This window comes from Ammospiza caudacuta, chromosome 3 (assembly GCF_027887145.1).
Source record: "Ammospiza caudacuta isolate bAmmCau1 chromosome 3, bAmmCau1.pri, whole genome shotgun sequence".
Lineage (NCBI taxonomy): Eukaryota > Metazoa > Chordata > Aves > Passeriformes > Passerellidae > Ammospiza > Ammospiza caudacuta.
Window position 1 is genome coordinate 27,241,004 of NC_080595.1, and position 9,387 is coordinate 27,250,390.

At 40.8% G+C, this 9,387-nt stretch overlaps 1 long non-coding RNA gene across 1 annotated transcript; it reads left to right on the forward strand.

Moving 5' to 3' along the window:
* The first annotated feature begins 2,243 nt into the window (after window positions 1-2,243).
* LOC131556336 (uncharacterized) lies at window positions 2,244-9,156 on the forward strand. Its single transcript, XR_009274612.1, has 4 exons — window positions 2,244-2,409; window positions 7,559-7,633; window positions 7,934-8,209; window positions 9,063-9,156. It is a non-coding gene; the product is annotated as an uncharacterized LOC131556336 (long non-coding RNA).
* The last annotated feature ends 231 nt before the right edge of the window (window positions 9,157-9,387 follow it).

Below are 9,387 nucleotides of genomic sequence, written 5' to 3' on the forward strand. Positions count from 1 at the left end.
TCATTTTGTAGTGGCCTACAGGCATTTTGGCCAGCTTCTTTGACTTTCAGCTGCATTAGTGCAGATCAGCTGTGTTCAAATAAATGGGGTTATGGCAGCATAACCTGAAAAACAGAAATGAACCAGACCCTGGCACTGTAAAAATGATGCCATTTGTGAGATGAAATGTCACATGTTTACGTCCACTGCTTCCAGAGCCAGAAAAGCTCAGACTGTCTCTCTGAACAAAATAAGATTGAGAGCAACTAGTTTTTGGAAACTTGACTGGCAAGGAACCAAACCATAACTCATAAATATTAGAAGATGAGTTGAGCTTCTCTGAATGAAATACTGCCCAAGTCATAATAAAATAAATACCTTATGATTGTTAATAACAATAGTAATGTACAGTTGTTTAAACTTCTGAGGGGTCTTGAAAATGCTGGAAAATATCAGCCAACCAAGCCTGACAGCATCCCACACCATCAAGAGACACTGAGAGACAACAGAAGCACCGTTTTCAACTGCAAGTAGAAACCAAGAGTATCCAACTTGGATTAAGTCTTGCTATTCACAATACTGGCACTTGCATCTCCTGTTGATCCTAGCAGGAGCTGTGGCTGCTTCAAATCTGTGAAAATTTGGGTTTCAGATCCCAGCCAAAAGCTGCCATTAGAGCACAGCCTCTCTTGCTCCAAGCAAGATATTTGCATGCAATGTCAGAGCTCGGTAGAGGATGTCCAACAGGAGTCCCAGCCCCTGGACTGACGAGTCAGAACTTCTGCCTTTGGAGCCTGCTAGAAATTAATTTACAACTTAGCATTACAAGCACTCAAAAAAACCTTGGCACTTCATTCCACATAGCTGTAATGCAATCCCACTCTTAACACTGAGCTTCCCTAAAACCAGCCTGGCCAGAGAGCAGCTGAGAGCTGCTTGTTCAGGGAAGAGGAGCGGGAAGCACCAGCCTGCACTCAGCCACGCTGCTGCCACAGGGAAGCAACTGCCTTTGGGCACAAGTGAAGTGCATTGTGCTCTCTGCACAATGCCAGGCTTTGATCAGCTGCCTTTAGGAACCTGGAGAAAGCCCCTTTTAAATACAGTATTTGAACCTTTGGCAATAGGAAGCTTTTTAGGGATTTTTTGTCTGAAAGTTTCCCAGTGGGATATAAATGCTTAGGAAATCACAGATATACTCACCCTCAGATGCCACATTTACTGGTTTTGTCTCATGAGCTCATTCCCCAATTACATCAACAGGACATGGCAGATTACAGGAGCCACTTGGCACTGTGAAAGCAGCCTGAGTTTGCACTGGTGCCAGCTTGGGTCTGGGAGGCATCCTGCACAATGTGGAATTTCAGGAGCGTGCTGCCCACTCCAGGCCACAGCCCTCTAAACACAAATGCTGGCCCTTTATCCTGGGAAACAAAAGTCACCAACCCAGGTTCCTGATGGCAGATTACAGGAACCATTTGGCACTGCCAAACCAGCTGGAGTTGGTACTGGTGCTGGCTTGGGTCTGGGAGGCATCTTGTACAATGCAGAATTTCAGCAGTCAGCTGGCCACTCCGGGCCACAGGCCCCCAAACACAAACGCCACCCCTTTTCCCTGGTGAAGCGGTCCAGCTGGTCAAGAATGGTCCTTCTCAGACGTCCCGGCCAGTGTTCCAGCACTGCTAGCAGTCCAGGGGGTGCTATCCCAATCTCCATGGCTCAGGACAGCACCTAAGGCAAACGCTCTGTGCTATGACAGCAGCTTTACCTTATGGTAGGATGTGGCTGTGCTTATAGCTACAGCCAGCATGAATAAGAGAGCGCTCTCCAGCTGTAATGAACTCATGTTCATTGACACCAACAGGAAACCCACAGCCACAGAAAAATAATGGGAAGTTACAACAGCTTATAAGAAGGGAAACAAGGGAGGAGTCAGTCCTTGGATGAATAGGGTTTCAGAGGGGAGTGGGATACAAATGATTGACTTAGGGAGAACACCAATGGGGACAACTTGAGGGTGGAGCCCCAGCCCCTGAGCCAATCACTTGATGCTTTAGTTAGAAGTTTCTAGAGAGTTCCAGAGAGAAGGGTGGGAACTCCGAGTGACGGACAGGGTGCTGGGGAGGGATTTGAGAGAGGGTACAATTATCTCCAAGGCAAATGGGGAGGAGTTGGGATAACTGGCAGCATAAAGGAGGGAAGGAAGAACCAGGGCAAAGCCATTACAAGATAGGGGGGAACAGAACAGTCCGACTTCTACAGACACAACACAACATCCCGGTAAACAAAACTCAGCAGTCCAGGTTCCTGCTGGTAGATTGTAGGAGCCACTTGGCACTATTAACGATTGTCACCATGGGATACGCCTCTGAGAGGTTCAGCCAAAGGACTTGAATGTTTGAAGCTTTTCAGGTTTTTTCCCCCTCAACCACTGTAAGAATAATTTATAGTATTCGGGCAGGGGGGAAGTTGGGAGATCGGGTCAAAATGATGGCAAGCTGCCAAAATCTGCTTAACTTCTTTATCAAAAGAAAAATAAACTTTAATCTGTTTTTCTGATGTCTTTGAGTGTGAAAATGGGTTTGTTGCAAAAATGAATGTATAAGTTGCTCTGTAGCAATGAATTTGAAATTCTTAAAGTTTATGGGACATTATTAACCTGTAGTTATGGTGGTATGTTAACAATTGCTAAGTTTTACTAGCTTTGCTTGAGTTCACTTTGAAAAAAAAGGAAAACTCGGAGAATTGACACTGTTCTTAATTTCCAATGGTCAATGTCCAAATGCTGCTTGGATTTTCTCTGCTGATTGTTTTCATTTGCTTCTCAAATGTTCTCAAAGGCCAACATGTAATTCACTAAGTCTGGTTCCTGAGTCTGATTATGATTTTTATAGTGCCATCTCCCTGTCTCAGTCTTCCTAGGTTTTCTTGATTGCTGTAGGGCTATTGCAGCTTGGTTTTCTCTTGTGAGCTTTCAGTGAGATGTGCCAGGTCTGCAGGATGGTAATACTTTTTTTCCCTTTCAGTCTGATTGTTGTGTAACTGCATTTTGGGAGCCAGTGTGCCAAAGCTCCCAAAATATGTTAATTTACTCTTTGGTAATCATGGTTATTGTAAGTTCCCCAGTTACTGAATTTGCCTGTTTCTTCTCTCCACTTCCATAAAACTGTTTTTATAAGACACTGTTAAATAAGACCCCCTTTTTAGGCACTTTGGCTTTGCCAGACTTTAAATAGTAGCTTTAAATTTTGTCAGGTGTCTGCATCAAGCAGAATGTGTTTGCTTGGTCAAAAAAATACAGCACCACATTCTAACATTTTTCACAGTAATGAAAAGGAGAAAAAGTACCCTGTTTCATTTATATTTTAGTTCTTTACCATTAAAAAGATATAAAAGTATTTATAGCCGCACATTTTGAATCAGATATCTGAAAAAGCCAGAGGTTTGAGCAATTGGGCCAGAAATATGTCTTTTGACAACTGCCTTGAAGGATCTTACCTTATTTGATGAAATTATCACTTTTTTGAGAAATCTGAATTGAATTATTTAAAAAAAAATTTAGCTTATAAAGTCTGTATTATATGAAGCATTGACATTTTCTGGGTGCCAAAAATGTCTGCTGTGCTCAGCTGTTACCAAGGTGATGTCTTCTTTGATACTATATTTTAAAATGCTTTTGGATATCATCTTTTGAAGCTACCAGTACTGTTGAATACTAAGAAGTCAACTCCCAATTCTGATATCTGGAAAATTTTAAGTAAGGACGGTAAAAAAGAAAGGAAAAGAAAAGAAGCCCTGTATCACATGAACATGAAGACACTTTCCCTTCACTCATGGTTAGATGACTCATGGTGGATATGGCAGGGTCCAGTGGTGAAAGATGCCAGCAGCCATGCAGTTCATGGTCCTGTCATGTAACAAGAACACTGGAAGGACTGAATGAAAACATTGGGAAAGGATAGATAAAGATTTTGTTAATGAGTTTTTCATGGGTAAACCACCTTGACATGGGGAATTTTGGTTGTATTGATTTATTGCAAATTAACACAAAATTTTAATTACTGGTTCAACTGTGGTGCTCTTCTAATAAGCTTCAGTTTTGAGGGGCTCAACAGTGATGCTGGAATAAGCAGGACTTTGTGGACACCAGCCCTGGACCTCCTGCAAACACAGTCCCTGCATTTCCTTGCTACCCATACCCTGCCATTTAGGTCCAGCAGAAATTTAGCAGCATTTCCTACCTTTCAGTGTAGGTGAGCATAGCCTGAAATCTGAGTCCTGCAGGGCTCATTCAGATTTGGTCCACTGGGTAGAGAGCTGACTTGTGTTTCCCTGCCCCAGGGAATTTTGCTTTACTAAATTTTTAATGCTTTTCTGCAAAAGCTACAATTAAAGTTTTGAGGAGAAAAGAGACATCAGATATATTTTCCAATATTTTCTGGTTGTGGGACTGAAAAGCTGCTGCAGCTAATTTATCCCTTTAAACATTACGCACTGCTATTGAAAACAGGCGGAGAGAAGTGGAATGGAAGTGTCCAATAAAAACATGAGTTTAATGGAAGATTTAAGAATAAAAAACTTGCAGAAACAATGTTGAATATCATAATGTTTTCATCCTACAACATTGTTATGTTGATTTTTAAATGCAGTTCTAATGAAAATAGTATCCCAGCTTACAGTTGAAATGCAGTCAGCTCCCTTTGTGCAAAACACCAATTGATATGGATGAGTTATGCCAGCAAGAAATAAAGATAGAATATGTTATTTGAAAACCATGCTTGTCAGATAAAAGGGGGAATAAATTATTATATACCTTTGAAAAAAAAATACATTAAAGACACAAACAGTGAAGAGAAAAGCTTTGGGTGAAGAAATACAGTTAAAAGAGCACATCTGTTTCAAATTCTTATTTGGGGCAAAAGATCCCCACATATGTTTTTATTTTACATTTGCATGTGTGTTGTTATCCTTGTGTTAACTATTAGGTAAATAAACGTATTGAGAATCCATTTTTCAGTGAAGTTTGGTTAGGAGTATTTGTACACACTGTGTGAGAGATAATTTGAAAGCTAATTGAAGTTTTGTGAGGAACCAATTTCCCACATGTCCCTTAACTTTTAATACCTGCCTTTCATGTATTAGTACTGATCAAAGGCATTTATTTATTTTGGAAATGAAATAATTTTCCCCTTTGGTTTGTGTTTTTGACATGCCTTACTAGAGAACAGCATAACACAGAACCACGTCACAGCTACAGCTGCAGCAAGAGTTCAACTGTAGGGGAAACTCATTTGGTTTTGGTTAATGAGAGTCATCACATTCAGCTGTGATTGGTTTAGATAGTGATTTTAGATACACTAAAAGTAAAGTTAATAAATATTCTATTTAGTAGATTGGGGGATCTCATGCTTATAAACCTAGCTGTCTGGACACAAGTAGGAGAAATTCCAGTGCCATTGAAATCTTTGGTAAAAACTATCAGTTTCCTTCAGGGGAACTTGAGTTTCACCCTGCAGCCCTTGTGAGGGTCTCTCAGTCTCAAACTGCATCTTTATAAGGATTCATGGTGAAAAAGTATTCCCTTTATGTTGCAAAGTCCATGTCATTAGAAAAACTACTGCATGAGCAGAACATCCTCTCCTGCTTTTGTCACCAAATCAAAGCACCTATGTCAGGAGCCTTAACCCTTTCCAAGGCCAGTGAACAGAGAGGGGGCAATTTATCCCACCTGGGACCTGATTTATCCTCTGGATGTGGTTCAGGACAGAGCTGCCTTGTACTTGCGCAGGTGGGAGAAGCAGGGCTGTGGAGCTGCCCATTAATGCTGTGGTTCTCTGGAGGGTATGAGATCCTGGGGTGGTCCAGGGAGCATTGCTAGGCTCTGTCCCAGGCCCTCTAAGGAACAGTTGCAGGAATATCACAAAATAGAAGTCAAGGGGACATTTCAAGTTACTCTTAAAGTACCTGGGCAACATAAGTTCACCTTCTGATATTGGCTAGGTGAGCACACAGGTGAAAAAGAATTTTTACTGTGTTTTGAGGGAGTTAGAAATGCATTTGCTCTTTGAATGAAAATGACTTCATGAACTAATTATGCTCTCTTCTTCACTGTAGAAAAGTTAGTCATTCAATATCATTGCCTCTGCCACTTCATTGCTCCAAGAAATAGTCATAAAAAGTAGCAATAGAGTCATTACAGAACTCTATTAAAACCATCACTGTGCCTCTAACTGCTGCAAGTAAAGAAAAAGGCTTCTGGGCCAAAGTTTTCTGTCCAAGATTTTTGCCCTCTGTAGAGACGAAGGAGACTAAAAAGAAATCCCTGTCTGTAGTTCTTGCCAAATAGGCATGGCTTCAGTGTTTGGAAAGTCCCTCTTGGGAGATCAGGAATCGTTCAATGTAGAGAGATTTACAGAGACTTAAAACTTATAATGAAACTATTATCTTTGCTCTCTCTCCTCTTCCTAAATCATATAAAGTCAGGTGGTGTGTTCTCACAGTAGTATTAGTAACTGTCAAGTCAGATATAAAGCAAAAAATATTCCTGACTTGGGTAGAAGTTAAAGCTGAGGATGAAAACTGTCAGTGGAGAAGTGATTTTTGTGTTGTCTCCAATAGTAAGTAAGGTGTTGCTCTTGCAAATAATTCTCTATAAGATGATCTGGTGCCAAGTCTCATTAATTTCAGCAGGAGCTTCATGAGAGCCTGGGGATTCTGCCTTTCAGAGCAATTTATGTGACTGAGGCTGAGATGGAGAAACAGCTTTGTGTGTTGGAGGACAAGGTGGGGAGCTGCTGGCAGGGGAGCTAAGCAGGGAGGGAGCAAGGGGGAAGCTAGAAAGGTAGTAATGCCATTACAATCAGAGAGTTTTCTTGAGTTAAAATCCAGCTGAAATACATTCCCTGTTCTGCTTGAAAAAACACAGCCCTGATAATCCTGGATTGCCAGGGATCAATCCTGCCTCCACTGAGAGCACTGAAGTCTGTTGGTTGGTTTTACAAGCCTGGGGTTTCAGCCCCTGTCAGATCATTCACAGACGAACATTTCTGACTTGCACAAGGTTGCCAGAGCACTGCAGGGCTGGTTTATACCCTCCCCTGTTTTCATGCTAAGATGGAAACATTTTGAAACCCAACCCGGCAAAAGTGAAATTCTCAAAGAAAACACAGAAGTCCCTGTTGAATACTCTGGAGCTCATCTTGCATTACAAAATTCTCTAAAGTTGGCTTGATAAATGTGGTAGATTGAGGATGGATCACCCTATCTGTTTTTAGGCTTTCCTCCCTTTTAGCCATCAACAAATTGCGGTCGTGATAATCACTGCAGCTGATGCTCTTAGGAGGGGAAACTCAGATTGTCAGACTGAGGCATATGGAGAAAGAAAGTGAGAAAATACATTGAAATACACATTTTCCTTTGCACCATGTGTTTTCCTGTAGAGGAAAAATTGTTATTGGGTTTTTGTTTGTTTGATTTTTATTTTTTCTTACCCTGTTTAAGATCCTCAATTAAAAAGTTTGTTTACTGTAGGAACTGGCCTGTTAACCTCCTCCCCAGACCAATCCTATCTTCTATTTCACAGAGGTCAGCACCATCCATGCCAGAGAAGGTATTGGGAGTGACTGAGATATGTGTCGCTGAAAAACCTGTCTTTATGGTAAGTTTCTCCTTTCCTCTCACCCTCTTTAATAAAAGTTTTGCTTTTGCGGTGCAGTCTGAGCACTTGTCATTAATAATAATTAAAAAATAGTGTCTACATGTTTGAAAAGACTGATTGAAAACAGGACTATATGTGATTTGTGTGCATTGAGTTAACAGCTAATCTATTTGTGCTGTGTTAATATAAAATTGTTTCAAATAATTTTGTTACTTTGAAAGACTTGCTGTTTAAACTTTTTCCCCAAATCTCTAAACACATTTAACCTTACTTTTCTAAATCTTATTCTATGCTCCATAGGTATGAGATCTCATTTTGAACACTTATTGTTAATTTTTATGATTGGTGTAGAAGAGAAGCATGGAATCCAGGTCACTTGGATTGAATCCATGGGAAAATGCCCCTAAAAATTAATTTATGATGGATGAGATTGATACTGAAAAGGCTGACTTAATTTGTTTCATTATGTTTGGGAAACAAATCTGAAGGCTTGACAGCAGCAAACTGAGGTGGGCAGAGCAAAGCCCATTTCTTGGCAATCTTCACTCGTAGCTTTGTCTGTGCATCTCTCTAATGGTAAGTAATGTGCTGATCTTTGGCAGCTCCTGAACAAAATCCTGAATTAATTTTGCACCCAGGGGAGAGTACAAATCATCAGCATGTTGTTGTTCATGGTGTTTATTTCTCAGAAACTTCAGTAGTGCAAAGAAATGGTTCTGAAACAGAGACTGGTGAAGGGAGGAATGGGAAAAATAGGGTAGTCAGAGTAGGAAAAGAGGGTATTTCCCACCACTGTGTTCAAGGAAAAATGGAGATGGGAGCTTGAAGACTGGGTGCTGGTTAACCTGTGGAAAGCACAGGTCCTTAGCAGGGATTTGTGCTTCCATGTGCACTATAACTGTTCAGTGCTTCCTGAGCAGTGGTCTGCTGGTGGCACAAGGATGTCACACATTAACTCCTGTTTGGGAACGCAACCACCTTAAAGCTTCTGAGATGGCAGCATTTCTCTTCTCTGCCTTCATTGAATCAGACAAAATGCAGAGCACATTTTTTAACTTTAATGTCAGAATAGCTCTCAAATATGTTGTTGTGAGAACTTCTGTCATGAGCAGAAGCATGAACTGCTGCCCCTTCTCATTTGACTAATGAAAGAGATGACTAATGAAGCAAGAGGGCGAGAGTTCACGCATAATTTCATTCTATTTGAATTTGAAAATGCTGGGTTACAAAAGTGTTATGAATTTCCATTTGTGGAAGAAAGATAACTGTTAGAACAGAGCTCCTACTTCAAGCTTCCTGCAGGGATTTTCTCTAGTGTTGCTTCTTTTGTTGTAGTGAAATATAGAGATTCTGAAAATATTTTTCTGTTTTAAACAAAGGGAGCTGTTTTTCTGAGTTAGCCAATGCTGATGCTGTCTGTTTCTTTCAGATGTGGACTTGACACTCTGGATCTATCACAAGAAAAGCTGAGGGTCTGGAATCTGAGTAACAATGATGGGAATCTACCTTGTTTGTCATCAAATCTTAGTCCGGGGAAAAATAAATTTTCCTTTAAAATAATATGTTTAAACTCATTTTTAGATTAAGCCAAATTTGAGAAATTAAGGCATGACTACCTTCTGGCACCTTGTAGGGCACCCAGCAGTGATGCTGTAAGCTGCTGTTACCCATGAAAATGGGGTTTCCACATGCAAACACAGAGAAACTTATGGACACTTGGGTGTTTACAAGTACACAACATCTGCGTGTTTATG